At 44.9% G+C, this 18,089-nt stretch overlaps 1 protein-coding gene and 1 long non-coding RNA gene across 4 annotated transcripts in view; one reads left to right on the top strand and one right to left on the bottom strand.

Annotated features, from left to right (window-relative positions):
* Window positions 1-18,089, bottom strand: part of LOC116838796 (uncharacterized) — a 77,174-nt gene that overhangs the window by 10,762 nt on the left and 48,323 nt on the right. The gene's annotated exons all lie outside the window — the stretch shown is intronic.
* The window catches only part of EPS8L2 (EPS8 signaling adaptor L2), a 122,651-nt gene continuing 116,845 nt past the window's right edge, over window positions 12,284-18,089 (top strand). Inside the window, exon 1 of one of the 2 annotated variants that reach the window (XM_075065071.1) lies at window positions 12,284-12,604. The gene's annotated coding sequence lies outside the window, so the exon portion shown is untranslated. The remainder of the gene's footprint in view (window positions 12,605-18,089) is intronic. The other variant, XM_032804205.2, reaches the window with a different exon arrangement.

Genomic DNA, 18,089 nt, shown 5'->3' on the forward strand with positions numbered 1-18,089 from the left:
TCACCCACCCTAAGCATGATGAAAGCATACCATGCATATTTATACCTTGTTTTATTTATATGCGTAAATAAATGCATGTTCATTTCCTGGTATTTACTTATGCCCATCTCAGGCAAAGGTAGAAATTTAGAGGCCCTTAAACAGAATCCAAAGGAAAAACGATGTAAACAAAAGCACAGTTACTTGATTGTCTATATTAGAGCAGACAGTGATAGCACACCTTATAGTTAACTCTGAGTTCCTGGATTAGCTTCCCTCTTTTACTTGCCTCTGGTGGTCTGAAAGGGTGGCTGCAAATAGAGCACGTTAGACTAGTCCAGCTAGAGGTAACAAATGTCTAACTTCATTAATGATTTAAATCCACTTGTTTTCTTGTTTCCAAGTGTTGTCTTGAGTCCCACAATTAATGCCTAAAGTCATGTGCCCTCTGGTGCAGATAAAGTTCCCAGCCAATGTCTCCTGGTGTTCCATGCTCTTTGCAACCTTTTTCACCATAGATGTAGAGGGGCTGTACATCTGCAGCACGATGCTCTGTGATACGTTGTCGCCTGCATGCATTATTCTCTGTACAGACTGTCACTCCTTTCAAAATCCTCTCTGAAAGAAACTTGTGGAACACTTAAGAAAACAAATAACCCAAGAAGTGAACTAAGGCCTGGTCGTCCTGCCCTCACATGGGTGTAGTTAAACTGGGGCAATCCCCTGTGTCGCCACTAGTATTTTGGTTAGAGTGGGTATATTTTTGGCTTAGCTTCAACTTGTTCCCAATGTACTTAAGGTGAATTGAAGCCATTCTTAAATCAAAATAAGTGACCATATGGGAGTTTAACTAAACTGATTTAAATTCACACCTTTAGTTAAGCCAGCGTGACTGTCCTTGTAGATAAGCCCTAAACTCTCAAGCAGCACCAAATACTCAGAGCAGGGTCTAATGTTCCAGAAAGGGATTCTGAGCCCTACTGGACTATTAATAATATTAGCTTGGCACACCCAGCTCTCTGGGTCAAAGGCTGAGCTCACTGATTATATTGGCTATGGGTGGAGAGAGAAGGAAAGAGATTGTAGAAGTGGGAGGCTAGTGATGACGGAGTTAAAAGTCCGACTACCTCTTTTCTCCTGTCTTGCTAGTGCAGCCTCAATCCACTGCCCATGTTCATGATTCGGCAGCTGTCACATCTCAGCTTTTACCTGATCTCATTCACTCACTTTTACCCTGAAATTGTGGATGCCTACAGCAAGGGGGGGGGGGAACATTCTCTCCATAAGTTGCGTGTTATTGCTTGAGCATGTTTAAACAGAAGTGCTGGAGTCCTGAGAGCCAGGCTTCTCCTCAATTGCACATGGCTAGGGCAAAGTTTTGGTACCAGGGGACCGTGAAATTACCAGGGTTTCTGGATGACAATATGAACTAGAGGATTTATACCATCCATGGAACGTTAAGTAGTTATGCTTTTATGCCCTCTTGCATGTCACCCTCATGCACTGAACAATCTCCTGGATAGCATGTGCCACACACTCTCCCTCTCACACTTCAAAACATCCATGGGTTCCATGAAGCCAGCAAGCCATAACGCTCACACTCATCTCTTTGGTTGCTATTGCTACTGTGCCCGTTCCTATATTTAATCTTAATCCTACAATGAGCTCTGTCCAAGCAGATCACTGCCTGTGTGTGGAGCTCCTTTCAGGATCAGGGCCATAGCCTAAACTCTTTGGGACAGAAATTTATCATCTTTATTTGGTACATTGTACCTGCTGTACAGCACGATGTACAGTTATATTGCGAGAGAGAATATTTTGGATTTCCTCTAGTATCCCAGCAACATCAAAACAGGAATATCCTGTTAAACAGAAAGGGTGGCGGACAAGTCAATACTGTCTTTCACTAGATGGAGCCAAGTTTTGATTAATATATTTTATTTGCAGTTAAAAATAATACTGACAGACAAGCTCTCAGGCTTTGCAAGTCCTTCCTCTGAGTCAGTGGAGAAAAACATAGGAAAAAGGCTGGCCAGGTTCCTATATTTGACTTTATTTCTACTGATTTAAAGGTGCCCTCTAACGAATGAAATGGCACTTGTGCTATTTTCATATTCTTTATGGAGCTGAAAGGTTTTTTGTTTTGTTTTGTTTTTAAGCTACTTGATAGAAAGGAGTGTACAAGCCCAACTGTTTTCCCCTTTGCAGGGCACCTTTAAAAGGGACTGATCTTAGAGGCTGGGAGACAAATTGTTTAATTCACTAGCGTTCAGTGTTGGAGTTCAAAGTTCATATCTTCTTGTTTAGGTCAACATTTCAAATGCAGCTGGTGGTTTCAAACTAGGGCCTGATCCAAAACCCCCTCGAAGTCAATGAGGGGTCTTCCCATTGGCACCAAGGGGCTTGGATCAGGCCCTTAATCCCTGGTGGAGCTCTCTTCATGTCACAAAATCACCACACAATTGTGTCTGCTCAGGAGAAGTCTAGGAACCGACTGGCATGGGTTATATAGTAGGTGCACGATCAGAGCTGGGTGGGAAAGCTTACTCTGTACTTGCACTGTGCCTGGCATTAGTCAGAGCTGTTAGTCTCTTGAGGTTACCTGTTAGCTGGTTTCTCTCTGATGTTGCAATGCCAATGAGGAGGAGGAGGATGCAGCAACGACCAAGGCAGTGTTAAGGAGAGGAGGAAAAGATCCAAAGGTTATATAATCCCCATTCAGCTGTTGGCAGGGAGGGATTAGCCCTCTACACTTAGAGCAAGGGTGGGCAAACTTTTTGGCCTGAGGGCCACATTGAGGTTGCAAAACAGTATGGAGGGCTGGGTAGGGAAGGCTGTGCCTCCCCAAACAGCCTGGCCCTCACCCCCCTCCAACCCCTCCACTTCCCATCACCTGACTGCCCCCCTCAGAAGTCCCAACCCATCCAACCCCCCTGCTCCTAACCCATTTCCTAACCTCCAAATACCCAACCTGTCCTTTGTCCCCTAATAGACACAACAAACACATGACACCCACCTACCCTATCCAAACCCCCCCGCCCGATCCCGTCCCTGACTGCCCGATTCCTTATTCACACCCCTCTTTGGTCCCCTGACACAGGCCCCCCGTGATCCCTGACTTAATCCAACTCCCACTTATCCAACTCCCTGTTCCCCATCCCCTGACTGCCCCTACCAGAACCTCTGCCCCTGCTCCCTGTGTCCCGGGACACCCTACTCCTTATCCAGTCCCCCCAGGCCCGGCCTCCTTACCAAGACACTCAGAGCAGCATGTCTGGCGGCTGCCTGGCCAGAGCTAGACACGCTGCTGCGCTGCCCTGCAGGAGAGCTCAGGCCTGCCATCCAGAGTGCTGCCCACGTGGTGGTGTAGCAGCAGGGGAGGGATGGGGGGGTAGCCTCCCCGGCCGGGAGCTCAAAGGCCAGGCAGAATAGTCCCGCGGGCCACAGATTGCCCACTTCTGACTTAGAGGAAGTACAGTTGCCTTCCCTGAGTGCAAGGATTTACAAATAGCTGGGCTGGTCCAGCTGAGGAAATTCATTTTATATCCCCCAGTGTCTCTTCTCGGGACACCCAGGGCTGTGAGTCATCTTTTTACCACCTGCCTCAAGCATGATGGAGCCTGACCTGTGCTAGCTGGGTATTAGCTCCCTTACACAACCAGCCTGTCAACCACTCAGGCACTCTCCTTTGGGCTACACCAACCCTTTCTTCACTTTTGCAGGTTGACAAGAGATGCACCTCAGCCCCCAGGTCCCTTTGAAGTGTCCCTGTGTGGTCTCCAGCCCCTGATCACTGGATACCCACAGAAATCTCACATCCTCTGTTCCCAAAGGAACAGCGTACCACAGTTCACTGCTTTACCTTATACCATTATGCACAGCACTTGTGTTCAATTATAAAACAAAAGGAAGTTTGTTGAAGAACGAATAAAGATTCAAATAAAAACCAAAGTGAGAGATAGGGACAAATGGTTACGTATAAAACAAAATCATACCCTGCATTCTAGAGACTAAACCTAACCTATCTAAAGCAGATTCTCTCCCCCAAACTTCTTTCCAGTGTTTTCAGCCAAGCCTGGCTGATCTCTTTTTCATCTTGCAAACCCACTGCCAGGTTATTTCCTAGCTAAAGGGTGCCAGGGTGTCCCTCTGCACTGCCAAATATACCAGAACAGACCTTTGATGTTCACTTTCAACTAGGGTCTTTCACCTGCTGTTTACCTCTTCCTGTTAGTTTCCTTCCGAAGTCTCCACCAGCTCTTCATTAGCATTTTTAGTATGCCGGTAGACTCCTACTGTATGGCATACAACACACAGTGGTCCATCATGGAGATAAGTGTCTCCCATGCTCTGCTGAGAAAAGTTTGTCTCAAGACGAACTACATTTGAGTAACCTGCTTTTAACTACAGACCTAGAATCAGATATTATTAGAGTTGGAAGGGACCTCAGAAGATCATCTAGTCCAACCCCCTGCTCAAAGCAGGGCCAATCCCCAAATGGCCCCCTCAAGGACTGAACTCACAACCCTGGGTTTAGCAGGCCAATGCTCAAACCACTGAGCTATCCCCTCCTCCCTATAATTTGTAGTATATACCCATGTAACTCCTCACACATTTTCTGCACATATACAATGATGATGATGATCGGTGTAACAGGCTTTCAGCGGAGACCTTACATGACCCCTTTTGATGAACCCCTGGGATCCCTGTGCCCCTTGTATCCCTGTGCCCTCTGCCAGTTGGCATGGAGTCCTTGGGTCACACCCCCTCTAGCACAAAACATGGCGGACATGCTATAAGGAGTGAGACCAGAGTCTGACTGAGAATTAGGGAGGAATGAACTCTAAGAAAAAGGCTAGAGATGAGTGGAGAACCAGGAAAGCATAGATGGGTGTCTCTGATTCTCTGGCCCCTGGCTGCAGGGAGCTATACTTTAGATCTCTTCTCTGAACTGGGCTCACAAGCTTTGCTTTATACCTTTACTTTGGTTGCAGAAAGCCCAGTAACAGGCCTGGTCTACACTTAAAAGCTAGGTCGACATAGCTATGGTTCTTCAGTGTGAAAAATTCACACCCGAGTGCTGTAGCTAAGCCAAGCTAACCCCTGGTGTAGACATGGGTAGGTCGATGGGAGAATTCATCTGCCAACGTAATTACAGCCACTCAGGGAGGTGGATTACTGTCCTGCAGTGATGGAAAACCACCTTCTTTCAGCATAGGAGGCGTCTACGCTATGGGAGCAACAGTGACATAACTACAACACTGCAGCTGTGTCACTGTAGCACTCATAGATCCAGCTATGCTTCTGTTTAGCCCTTGAAGAGTCAGGACGTTCCCATTTACTTTGCTATTTTACAAGAAAGCAGATCACAGTGGTAGTTAAACTCCTTTCCTGATTCAGCCAGCCTGTCACATGCCACAATTCCACCTCATCAAGGAAATCAGCATAAGGAAGAACACTGTAACATACAGTGTAAGCCACCGTAGTCACTGCCTTCCTGAATACTCCTGGGCTTGATTCTCCATGGCCCTTGCGCTGTCTCATTTACACCAGTGCAAACTGAGTGAAAACGCTACCATTCTGACATGCTGGCATTTCTTACCCTCTTTGCGCTCATATAAATTACTGTTGAGGACCAGGCCCCTCACCTCAGAACATCTTTCTAAGCAGTAACACACTTTTTGATCTGTTCTTGCTATCTGGAGCATGGGCATGGCATAATCAAGCCACTGATAATATTTGCAAATGTACAAGCCTGCTGGAGTGTATAATTATACGGGCCAGCCCTTTTGAAACAGGCCAAGCAAGTGTGGTGAAAAGTGCCTTAAAAATGAAGAGGAACACATATTTTAAGACGCTTAGATCAAGTGTTGGGTGTTGTTTATGCTGCAGGGAAAAGGCCTTTGTGTGGTGAAAAGTGCCTTAAAAATGAAGAGGAACACATATTTTAAGACGCTTAGATCAAGTGTTGGGTGTTGTTTATGCTGCAGGGAAAAGGCCTTTGTTCTCAGCCATCCTGGGGTGTTTACTGCCAGCATGAAACGACCAATACCTAGAAGCAAGTTAGCCTCCAGGGGTTTAGCACTGAGAGAGATTTTGGAGAGATATTCCAGGCCTTATTGTTTCATGGGCTGCCTTCGTTTGCAAGCAACAATAAAACTGAAAAATGAAATACAAACAAAGCTCTGCATTCCTCAAGAACTCATCAGCTGCTTTATCCACAACAAAGCAAGATTTGTGTTTATCTGCCTGTGGGAATTTAGTATCAGAGGGAGAGCCGTGTTAGTCTGGATCTGTAAAAAGCGACAAGAGTCCTGTGGCACCTTATAGACTAACAGACATATTGGAGCACGAGCTTTTGCGGGTGAATACCCACTTCATCAGACGCATGACGAAGTGGGTATTCACCCACGAAAGCTTATGCTCCAAAACATCTGTTAGTCTATAAGGTGCCACAGGACTTTTTGTGGGAATTTAGTACACTTTATTTGTAGGAACATAGGAATTGCCATACCAGATCAGACCAGGGCCAACCTAGTCAAGAACCCCATTAAACTAGCTAGCAGGGGTAACAATAGTAGCAAAAATGCAGCAGCTCGGGCTTCAGCAACCTGCGAAGCCTGCCAGGGCCCTGGTTGCTACTCTATGCTAAAGCCCATGCTGCCATCAGGTAGCCAAGCTCACTAGATGAAAGCCAGCATGGGTATGCCTACCTACATTACAAACACACTTTTACTTTCCAGTGCAGACATGCTCTGACAAGTAGGCAGCACCTGTTGCTGAAGAGGAAGGTGCAGGAAACCCTGCACCCAGGAGCTATGGGATAACCTGCCCCAAGAGGGACTGTTCCCTCCTAAGCTCTAATAGTTCAAGGATGGCTCGTGCCATAAAGCAGGAGGGTTCTTATCCCTGCCCAAACTCTTGGTTTTTTTAAATATTTACTATTCTAGCTCAGGATGTTCTTATTAGCCATATAAGTCTCTAATCCCTTTTTGAGTCCCACCAAGAACTTGGCCTCAATGGTTTGTGGCGGTCAGTTCCACAGGTTATCTGTTGATTGTGTGGAAAAGCTTTTCTTTTTTTCAGTTTAAATTTGGTGCCTTTCCTTTAATTGAATGTCCCCTTGTAATAAGAGAATGGCCACTGCAATTCACCCTCTCTACCTTTTCTATACAATTGTCTGATACAAGTTTACATTACCCTCTTCCCCCCTCATGCTTAACCGGAGTTCATTTCATTTCATGCAGGTGTGAAACTCTCCTCAGTGCTTAGTGATCATTTTCTGGTTTATACCACTGGAGGTGGACAATCAAAGCTGTCACATTCTTGACTTTGCTGATACACAACGTGCTGATTATTTCCAGCTCTGGCATTAGGGCACAATCCAAAGCCCACTGAAATCGTGAAAAGATTCCCACTGACTTCAACTGAGGTTGGATCAGGCCCTTAGACTACTTCCTAATCCTCTAAGTCACTCCTTGCCCTTCCAGTTTTCGATTCCTTTCCTTTTCCTTTAGGCTAAACACTCATTATTTACTAGGGTAGTGGCACTCTCAGGAGTCTATACTGATAGCCTAAAGCCATGTACCTTTTCCCATAGGACAAGGGTTCTCAACCTTTTTCTTTCCACGGCCTTTCCAACATGCTATAAAAACTCCACAGCCCATTTTTGCCACAGCAACTGTTTTTCTGGATATAAAAGCCAGGACCAGTGTTAGGGGGTAGCCAGCGGGACAACTGCCCGGAGCCCCATGCCACAGGAGGCACCATAAAGCTAAGTTGCTCAGGCTTCAGCTTCAGCCCAAGGGTGGCAGGGCTTGAGGCCTCAGGCTTCAGCCTCATGAGGTGGGGCTTCAGCTTTCTGCTCTGAACCTTAGCAAGTCTAATGCCAACCCTGTTTGGTGGACCCCCTGAAGCCCACTCATGGCCTCCCAGGGGGCCCGAGACCCCTGGCTGAGAACCACTGTCATAGGATATAGCATTTCACAGTGACCCATGTGGCTATCTCCATAATTTATGTGTAGCATAGTGTGATGTTCCCCTGGTGTTACCCAGACCGGTGATCTGCCAGGTCACTCCAATCCTTGACTCTGGGAGCCAGCCTTACCCTGCTCTGCTGCGAGAACCCCCACTCCTGGGCTGTTCATGCACAGCCTCTGGCATGTAAGTTGCTCCATGGACTGTGCAACCGAATGACACTAGCCAATATCTCCGGTCCCAGACACAACCTTAGGAATCTCCATCTTGCAGTGTCCAGTTATGCCCGCTGGACACTGCAATTTTATATAAAGTTTGTCAATTTAACAAAGAAATTGATATGCATCGGGCTTGTTATCCCAAGGAGAATCTCTGACATGCTTTAAACCAAACACACAGCTTCAGGTAGAATAAACAAACAAATCTATTAACTATAAAAGATAGATTTTGAGTGATTATACGTCAAAGCACAACATGTCAGATTTGGTCAAATGAAACAAAAGCAAAACGCATTCTAAGCTGATCTTAACACTTCCAGTGCCCTTACAAACTTAGATGCTTCTCACCACAGGCTGGCTGGTTGCACTTCAGTTGTTTGGTGGTGATGTCTGTAAATGGAGGTGGAAGAGAGAGGAGGAGCATGGCAAACATCTCTCCCTTTTATCATGTTCTTTCTTCCCTCTTGGCTTTGGCCTCCCCCTCACTTCAGAATGAGGTGAGCATTACCTCATCACAGTGCCAAACTGACCAAAGGAAGTGGAGTGACTCACTCAAGAGTCCAACAGATCCTTTGTTGTTGCCTAGGCCAGAGTCCTTTGTTCCTATGAGGCTGGGCTGGGTTTGTTCCATACATGCCCTGATGAGGTGTGAACTGCCTCTCTGCTCTGGACAGTTTTTGCCTGGGCTTGCTTTAAGCCACGAGGACACATTTTCAGCCTCATAACTAAATATATGAAATTACAACCTATAACATTACTGTAACAACAATTACTATAACATCACTATAACAACAATGCTCAGTGCATCATGAGCCTTCCGAAGACACTCAACATGACAAACTTTGCATTGGATACCACACAATTATATTATAAGGATGAATATAGGGGTGTAGGGTGTTCCCACGAGGTACAGAACATCACACATACGCAGCCAGAATGGGATATCTTAGTGTGTTAAGCTTAAAGTGTGTTGTCCCTAGAATCCCTGAAACTACAGGGGTGCATCCTGGGAAGGTCAATTCAGCCATTAATCACTCTGAAGTAAGTCAAAGGTATATAATACAGGTTACTGAGGAAGGACCTTGTGTGTGAAATTTTAAACCAGGAGGTCCTATTCACTTTCTGGATGAGATTAAAGATCCCAAGATGCTTTTCATAAAAGAGTAGAGGCTGTTTCCAGTGAGCTGGCTAAGCAGTCCCCTCCCTGTTATATGTGATGGTTATTATCTATCTGCCTCTTGCCCTCCACCCTAGGGGTGGTTTCATTTTAATGATGTTGTAAAATATACAGGGTTTACAAAGCATTTTTTAGGAAAATAAAGGAATCATTCTGTGTCTTATATACACACACAAGGTATGTCTCACTATTTGTATGGTGGTGAAAGAGGATTTTCTTCTTTTAAAGCTGGGCTTCTAAAACGATAACTGTCATTCAGTAAACTGAATCTCTATCAGTCCAGCCTCGCTGTGTGCACCTTGTCATGCGACATTCCACTGGTAAGAACTCAGCAGGGGCGTTTTCTCTCCAGGTAGTACTGCACATATGCAAGGTAGAAAGCTGAAAATCAAGTCCCCTCCCGTAACATGCCAGGGCAAGAAAACACTGTGTGACAAGCTTGGACTCCAGGAGCTCAGGCTATTACTACCAGACCAGTGAATTGGCACAAATGTTTTGCTCATCTGTTTCCTGACTGCAAGAAAGGTGTGTGGTATCATGGAATATGTGTCAACACTCAGGCCCCCATTATACATGGTTTGGGTAAGGCGCCAGTATGAACTGACCAGCCCCTCAGCTGGTGGCACTATCTTAAAATAGCATGTTATTGCATAGCTGAAATGAGAGACTTGGTAGGAAAGGTACAGAGACACTTCTTTTAAAGTAATAATAGTTTACAAATATTTAACCAGGTTTCCCAGAGTTCGGTTCCCATTCAGACACCAAAATAAGTGCCCAGATTTTCCAAATGGAGCTCAGCATGCAGGATTGGCACCTTCTCTCCGAGGACCCCAAAGCACAATTCACATGTCCTCTCTTCCTATTTTACCAAAAGATACATCAGAATAGCCCAATAACAGAAGCACAGTTTCAGGGTAAGCATTGTCTGCCCATGATGGGAGGGGAGTGCCTTGTACCATCCTTTAAGGATCTCCCCTGGCCTTTGAAGAAGAGGAAGAACATTGGAAAATTTGAAGGGACTTCTTGGTTTCCAAAGGAATCCCTCTCTCAGGACATAAGAAAAGTTCTACCTGCAGTACGGAGACCTGGGTTCTAGCTCCACCTCTAGAACTGACACATTATATAACCTTTGACAACTACTCTCTGCCTTGGTTTCCCCACCAAACAGATGGAGACAGGAATGTGTCCCATTCTTTCTGAAGTGAGGTACTTAAGCTCTAACTATATTGAAACCAATGGGACTTCTCATGGGACTCAGGCCATGTCTACAAGCTCTGCTGCTGTAGCCCTGTATGTACACACTTGCTACAGTGACAGAAGGGGTGTTTTCTGTTGCTGAATAAATCAAACCTCTCAAGAGGGGGTAGCTAGGTAAACAGATGAATTGTTCAGTAAATCTAGAGGTGTCTATATGGGGGCTTAGGTCAGTTTAACTGTGTTGATCAGGGGTGTGAAAAATTTTCACTCCCCTGAGAGATGTAGCTAGTGTGACCTAAGTTTTAGATGTAAACCAGGCCTAAAGATTAGGATGTGTGGAAGAGTTTCCAGGATCAGAGCCTGAGGAGGTACCAATTCCGAAGCATGAGAATACACAAACTTCCCAATGGTGCAGTAATATATACTCTGATGCCCTCAAAATCTTGCCCAGTAAACACTTAAAAAAAATTCCCTCATCTGTCCAGCCAAGTGTTTTATTTCCCTTCCTTCCAACCACAGATTTAATGAACCCTGAAAATAGTCACCTATAAGCAGAACAGTTACTAAAGTGGTTTTCCCAAGTGTTCTGCTTGGTGCCATCAGCCCTTCAACAGTCATGATGGATCCTCTGTGTCCATAGAGTAGGAGTTGAGTGAATCGCATGCCTCTGAAAACTCTCTCCTGATCTGATCTGGCATTTCTTGTTCACCCAAAATTCTCAATAAACTCAATGGGGGCCTGATCCCACTCTCATTTACATGGGTGTAAATCTGGAGTAACTCCACTGAAGTTAGTTATGACAGTGTAAATGCAAAGTAAGTGCAGAATGAACAGGAGTACTTGTGGCACCTTAAAGACTAACAAATAAATACATTTGTTAGTCTCTAAGGTGCCACAAGAACTCCTGTTCTTTTTGCGGATACAGACTAACACGGCTGCTACAGACTAACTTGTCATAAGAGCAGAATGTGTCTCTAGGAGGTTTGAGAGGCGTGGGATCAGGACCCGGCTGGCTCCCATATAATTAGGAGGAGGTGCTATTACTAGCGCTCGTTCATCTTGTATGGAACACTAACACAGCAGTGAAGCTGGAACAGCGCTTGGGAGCCCAACCTGCCCGTGTAAACCCATTGATTTCAATGCACAAGACTAGCGTGACGGTAGAATCAGCCCTTTCCTCCCTGCACTTCATATCTACCCCTTGACTTCAATAGGCTTTGCATCGGGCCCTGTGTGCATTTGCCCAAAACGGAGGCTGTTTGTCCACATCCTCTGCCTCACTGCAAATTTCCACATTGAAGATGCCAAGGCAGGGAGGCCCTTAATTACCCCAGCAGGAAAAAACACCTAGGGAGACAGAGTGAGCCTGTGAGCCAATGGAAAGCTTGGGAGAGGTGGCTCGTGCTTCACAAAAGACTCGTTGTTCCCCCAACTGAACAGCCAGGTCAGTAATTTCGCCCCCTCATTCTCTTACGCCTCTGCTGCCCAGAAAACAGAAATAGCATCTGCCCCAAAGCCCTGCCTGCCCTTAGCCCAGGCAGCATGGAGCTCTTTCTCCCACCCTCCCTCCCGCTGTGCCAGGTGTCAGCAGAGGTGCCCAGCACTGGAGGCAGCTCCAAGAATGCCGCCTGACAGCCAGGGCCTCAAGCTTCTAGTTACACAGTAACCTGTTGTCTGGTTGTGGCTCCACCTCTCCCTGCCTCCCAGCCCTCCCCTCCCTGTGCTGTTCCTCCGCTGCCCAGATCCCTGTCACCTGCTCTCAGTGAAGCTCGGGAGACTGAAGTGGAAGAGGGGGCAGAGTGAATATAAAAAGGAGCCACCCTGGAAAATTAGGTGGGTTCCCTCCTTCTCTGTTAAACTATTCAGCTAAAAGCCTCTGGGACACTGGGGCTGCATCCACATCAGCCAAAGCACTTTGCTGAGGGAAAAGCAGCGGGGCACCTGGTGTACTGAGAATGGCAGCGAGTTTCCCCTAACAGGGCACAGCTAATTGGGAGAGGAAATAGAGACCAGGAAACAGCAGAGGCTTTTCAGCACTGGTAAGTCTCACCTCTTAGTTCTCCACAGTCCATTATTCTCTGTGACATGTGCCTACTTCAAAGAATGGGGCCATGCAGCTGGGGAAGCCTGTGTGTTTGGGGCGGGGAAAGGTGGTAAGAATTTAGTGCTGGAAGACATTAGAGAGAGGGATTTCTCTAAAGGAAAAAGCAGCAATTTTCCCAGTGTTTTCCTTTTCTCTCCCTTTCCTGCCCAGTGTCCTACCTCCAGTAGGTGGCACTTTCTTGGCAGGGGATGGCTGTTTGGCAGAGAAGAGGCTTTTTAATGAAGTCTGAAGATGGTATTTTTGTGTCGCTCTGTTTGTTTGCAAACAAATGTTGGGGTTTCCTCCTCTCCGGAGAAGTGGGAAGGAATTTTCCCTGTTCATATTTGGGTCCTTTCCTACTTGCTGGTTTGCTGGGTCGTCCCACAGCACACAATTTTACACCGTCCTTAAAAATCTAGTGGGAGTAATTTTTGAGCTGCGGGGCTCACCCATGACTGTGCAGACTCTCTGAAATCTTTCATTCTATACCTGTAGCAAGAGATATTGCCCATATACTCTCCCCGTTTAGCTTATTTGGATGTTAAATGTCCTCAGGGGGACATTTGGCGAGACTAGATTTCTTTGAAGTGTCGACTGATGTATTTTTAAACTCTGGGAATTATTCCTCATATTGTGAAACAATCACGCAGTAAAATACGATGCTATGTCTCCTATAATTACGGCCATTCCGTGTGATTCTGCCTTTGCTGGGCTGCTTTGAAAATGTTCCAAGAACTGTCTGGAAGATTAAATAGGGACAGGTCCTTCAGTTCTTGCTCATTTAAAAATCCTATTGCAGTCACTGAGCTGCCACTGCAGGGTTTGCCCCACACTGAGGCCAGTTTCCATGTCAGGGAAAGCAATTTCAGTGAGAGGGACAGATCCTCAACTGGTGTAAACTGTCTTTACCTGCATTGAAGTCAATGGAGCTACTGCTGTCCACCACCTAAGAAGCTATCTATGAGCCTTCTTGGTGTCAAAAAAATACAGCTAATATGGGCTCCAAGAATTCCTCAGTAAAGCTTGCAGTTGTGTGTTCAAGATTCCAGTTAGTTGTGTGATCAAGTGATTTTCTTGGGCACAGAAAAGAATGGTTCAGGAGAAGAAGAGACCCTGATAACTAAGCTCTTTGGAGATACGGACCTTTTTAAAAGGCTCTGTCGTAACAAGGGAGATTGAAAGCCACGGACTTTGCTATGGAAATGCAAATAAATGCAGTAGAAATTGTCATGCCAGGCAGCATATTGTTCTCATTTAAACAAGAGACATTTAGAGTAATATAAATTATTTAATTACCATCTTAGATTTGCGGTCAGACCTGAACCTGATCCTCAGCTGGTGTCCAAAACTGGTTATCTAGTATAGGTTGGTCTTTATGATAAAGCAGAACCAAACTGCACTGGAAACTACATGGGGATACTTTATTTGTATAGTGGTAAGGCCTAGGAGCCTCAGTCATGGACCTGCCCCTCCATTGCGTTAGGCACTGTACAAACCTTAAAGTGATTGCTTGGGATGAGGTTTTGCTTACCAGTGCCAGGTGCTGCTTAATGCAGGTCCATGATTATTTGTCTGATATATTAAAGATCTGATCATTAGGTTTTGGAGTATAGCACTTGAAAGCTGAATCCACGCTAAAGACACAGACTAGGCAGAATCTGCTATGGGTATAAATCAGCTGTGGTAGTGAATTGAGCTATGCCAATTTGCTCCAGCTGAGGATCTGACCCCTGGATCAGACAATCCACTTTCCTTTGTGCGTTGCAGCCCTTTAGATGGGCTTGTGACTGTCCAGGTTCCTTATTTCGGATGACAGAAATTTAAGAGGCCCCACAGTTCTAAAGGCCCCAAATGCTTCAAAAAATATTCCAGAGGTTTTGTCAGATTAAGGAAAAAGTGAAATATATCTATGTATTGTCAGTGCGTGTGGTGGTGGGGTTGAGGAATGTCTATAGGAAACAACTCAGAGCACCACATGTGATCAATTAACTATTCTGGAGCATGAAAAAAAATCCCGCATTGAGATGGTGGGGGAACAAAGTGCAATTATAATCTCACAGAATTATTGCCTGGATGATTCTCTCAGGGCTGGATCCCTCAGCTATGTCCTCCTGTCTGTCTCTCTTCCTTTCTCCCTCTCTCTGCTCCCTCTCTCCCCCACATCCTGGTCTCTCTCTCTTCTGTGAATGCTGATTCCAGGAAGGTTAAGTGGTTTTGCTGACAACCATTTTCTCCTAGCACAGGGCCAAATTCTGCCCTGACTTACACCTTGCACAAATTTATAATTTCAGCATGATCTGAATAAACCTACCTGCTGATTCTACCCAAATATACACAAATCTGCCAGCCTTCCAAACATCTCCTCTGAGAGACGCTCCCCAGAGGCTGTGCCTTTGAAAGACCGTGGACTTTATGGAATAACATCATGTCCAGGGATTATTTCCCACCCTGCAATAAAACACACCCAAATGGCCCAACCTTTGCAACTGTTCTTCCTGGAATGATGTCACAATGGCAGTGCAAAGCATATCTAACACTGCAGCATCACTCCTTTGCCAAGGTCTCATTTGACCCATGTTCATTAGATAGATAGCAAAGTGCCCACATTACTAGCTAAGGGCCTTCAAAACCTCTCACCTGATCTTTGAGATACCTCTTTCTTCCTCTCCCATTCTACTCATCCGTAATAAGAAGCCTTATTGAAAAGCTTTCGTAAACAACCTGCATGTGATTATGCTACTCCTAATCTGAAATTCTCTAGCCACAGAATAGGTAGTGGAAGCTCCCAAACACTACCCCACCTATATTACAGCAGGGACTCTGGACCCCAGCCAAGAATGAACTAGACATTATGCAATCTGAGGCCAAGCTGGAAACAAACTTTGGCTCCTGACTCCCAGTCCAGTGCCCTACCCACATGACCATGTGTCCTATTTATCCTATCTTTGGGAATTGCCACTGCTAGAGGGGAGTTTGAGTCCCAAGACTCATTCAATCATTGGCCTCTCTGTCGAGATGCATTTTAGGGTCAATGGTGTTGGGATGGACACTTGTCCACTGGAAGCTAGACTAAGACATTTTGTGTGTCTTTCATATACCTTTAAGGGGGTGACAACAATTCACCCTACCTGCACTGGATTTGAACAGACAACTTTGGGGCAAATATATCCTATTACCCATCCCTAAGACAGCTAGTCACTGCAAACAAGAGAGTTTAACTTTCAGCTGGAGCACCTTAGGGAGCAGGTAATGCATGCAACTCCGATTGCTCTGATACTGCACAGAAAAGGCCCCTTTTGCTGGACAGATTTGTATGCAAAGGGAAAGCTTTTCCCTTTGAAGGGAAGCAAATGGTTTCCATTCACATTATGCACCTCTTTGGTGGCAGAGTGATTGGTAATCCTCTTTTGGTGAAATGCATGATGCCGAGGATAAGCTGATCTGTTTTCTTGTCCAGGTCATCTGGATAAATGAGTAGGAATCACAACTAAAAAAGGGAAATAATCTGCCCTGAAAGTGTCCATGTAGCTCAACAATTTGGAAGCCTCACACAGTTAGTTTTGGTTGCATAATGAATGCACTTAGGTTCCACCCAGGCTACAGCTCGTCAGTGTTCACAACACCACTACTGAAACAGGCTTGTTCCTCGCAGAACTCTAGAGACATTTCCTTAGCTTGTGGGGATGGGAATATTTTTTCTGACAGACTCGTTAGAAACCATGCTCTGGACTACAGAGTAGGAGGATCATTATTCCATACCATGATTCTCAGAAAAACTGTTCCTGTCCACACCAGCCATGCTAACACCCAGGGCCGTCCTTAGGCATAGGCAACATAGGCAGCTGCGTAGGGCACCTGAAAATTTGGGGGCACCACTGGGTCTTAGTGTCCACCCGCTTGTTTTCCTATCCCTGTTCTGACCTTCCTGCAGGCCCCCACAGATGGCTGTTCTAGCCTGGTGAGACTTCCTTGGGAGGGAATCTAGTAGTTAAAAGTGAAAAAACCTCCAGCCTGCCAGACCTATTAGCACAACATTGAAACTGTTAAAGAGACATTCAAGGGGTAATAAAGCCATTTAACAGGCATTTGCCAACCCCAAGGTATATACTGACAGGTTTCAGAGTGGTAGTCCTGTTAGTCTGTACCAGCAAAAACAAGGACGAGTCCTTGTGTCACCCGAAAGACTACAAATTATTTGGCATAGCTTTTGTGGGCTAGAACCATTTCATCAGCTATCCACGAAAGCTTATGCCCAAATAAATTTTTATACTGTCAGTTTCTGACTTTACTGACAAAACAGTTGTGCATTAATGTAATATTTACACAGAACATGTCAGTCAGTCTACAGGACCTTAGTTAAAATTTGCTTTAAAATATTTCATTAGTGAGCTGGTGAAGATTATAAAATCACATTTCTAAAAAATGCTTGCATAAGGTTTTAGATGCACAACATCCTTTAGCCTTAAATGTGTGGATCTTCAGACATACAGTTTTTAAAATAATCCTTCAAAAGACCTCCCTTATCTAAAATACACACTTTTAATTACTATAGTTAAAAAAAAGTGCTTCCAAGTCTTCCTGTCCTTTCTGTCCATCCCTTCACCACCTCTCCCCCAATCCCTACTGAAGAGAGCCCTTAAGGGACAACAGTCCTTCCCTTCCGATAGCTGCACAAAGATTTCCCTTTCTTTACTTCTGACTATCCGATGAACTAGTTTAAAAGAACCCTCCAGCAAACAGTACATTAGTAAGACATAAAATCCTTGTTATACCTAAAATCTTGGAAACATATTTTTTTAAAGTTGGTGAAATTCATAACCATGTTCTTGTTACAGAGATCACACAAAGTAATACTGTTCCCTTTTTCTAAAAGCAATGAACATTGTTATGAACACATAACCTCTCTGATTAATTAAAATATGTCTTGTTTCAGTAGTTAATATGTAGAATCTGAATGTGGCTTAAGGTTTGAGTACATTTAAAATATAAATTCAGCTTAGAAATACTGATTAGAAAATGTAAAACAGAGAAGAGCTGCATCATGTATTCCATTAGATGTAATTGATTCAGCAGGACAGCTGACTCACCCTTACTACGAAGTTTTTGCAAATAATCTCTGACAAACTTCAGGCTTCATAAACAGATAGCTAAGGGTTAATGTTTCTTTTACCTGTAAAGGTTAACAAAGGGAACCAAACACCTGACCAGAGGACCAATCGGAAACAAGATTTTTCAAATCTCAAGGGAGGGAAGTTTTTGGTGTGGGTCCTTTGTTCTGAGTCTGTTGCTCTCTAGTCTCTGAGGAGATCCACTACTCATCCAGCTTTCTAATCTTCTGTTTCCAAGTTGTGAGTACAAAGTGAAGGCATAGGCTTATTTTTTTTTTCGTATTTACATGTGTGAAGTTTGCTGGATGTTTTAAACTGTATTTCTTTTTGGATAAGGCTGTTTATTCCTT

The sequence above is a fragment of the Chelonoidis abingdonii genome, chromosome 4, assembly GCF_003597395.2.
Source record: "Chelonoidis abingdonii isolate Lonesome George chromosome 4, CheloAbing_2.0, whole genome shotgun sequence".
NCBI classification, from domain to species: Eukaryota; Metazoa; Chordata; order Testudines; family Testudinidae; genus Chelonoidis; species Chelonoidis abingdonii.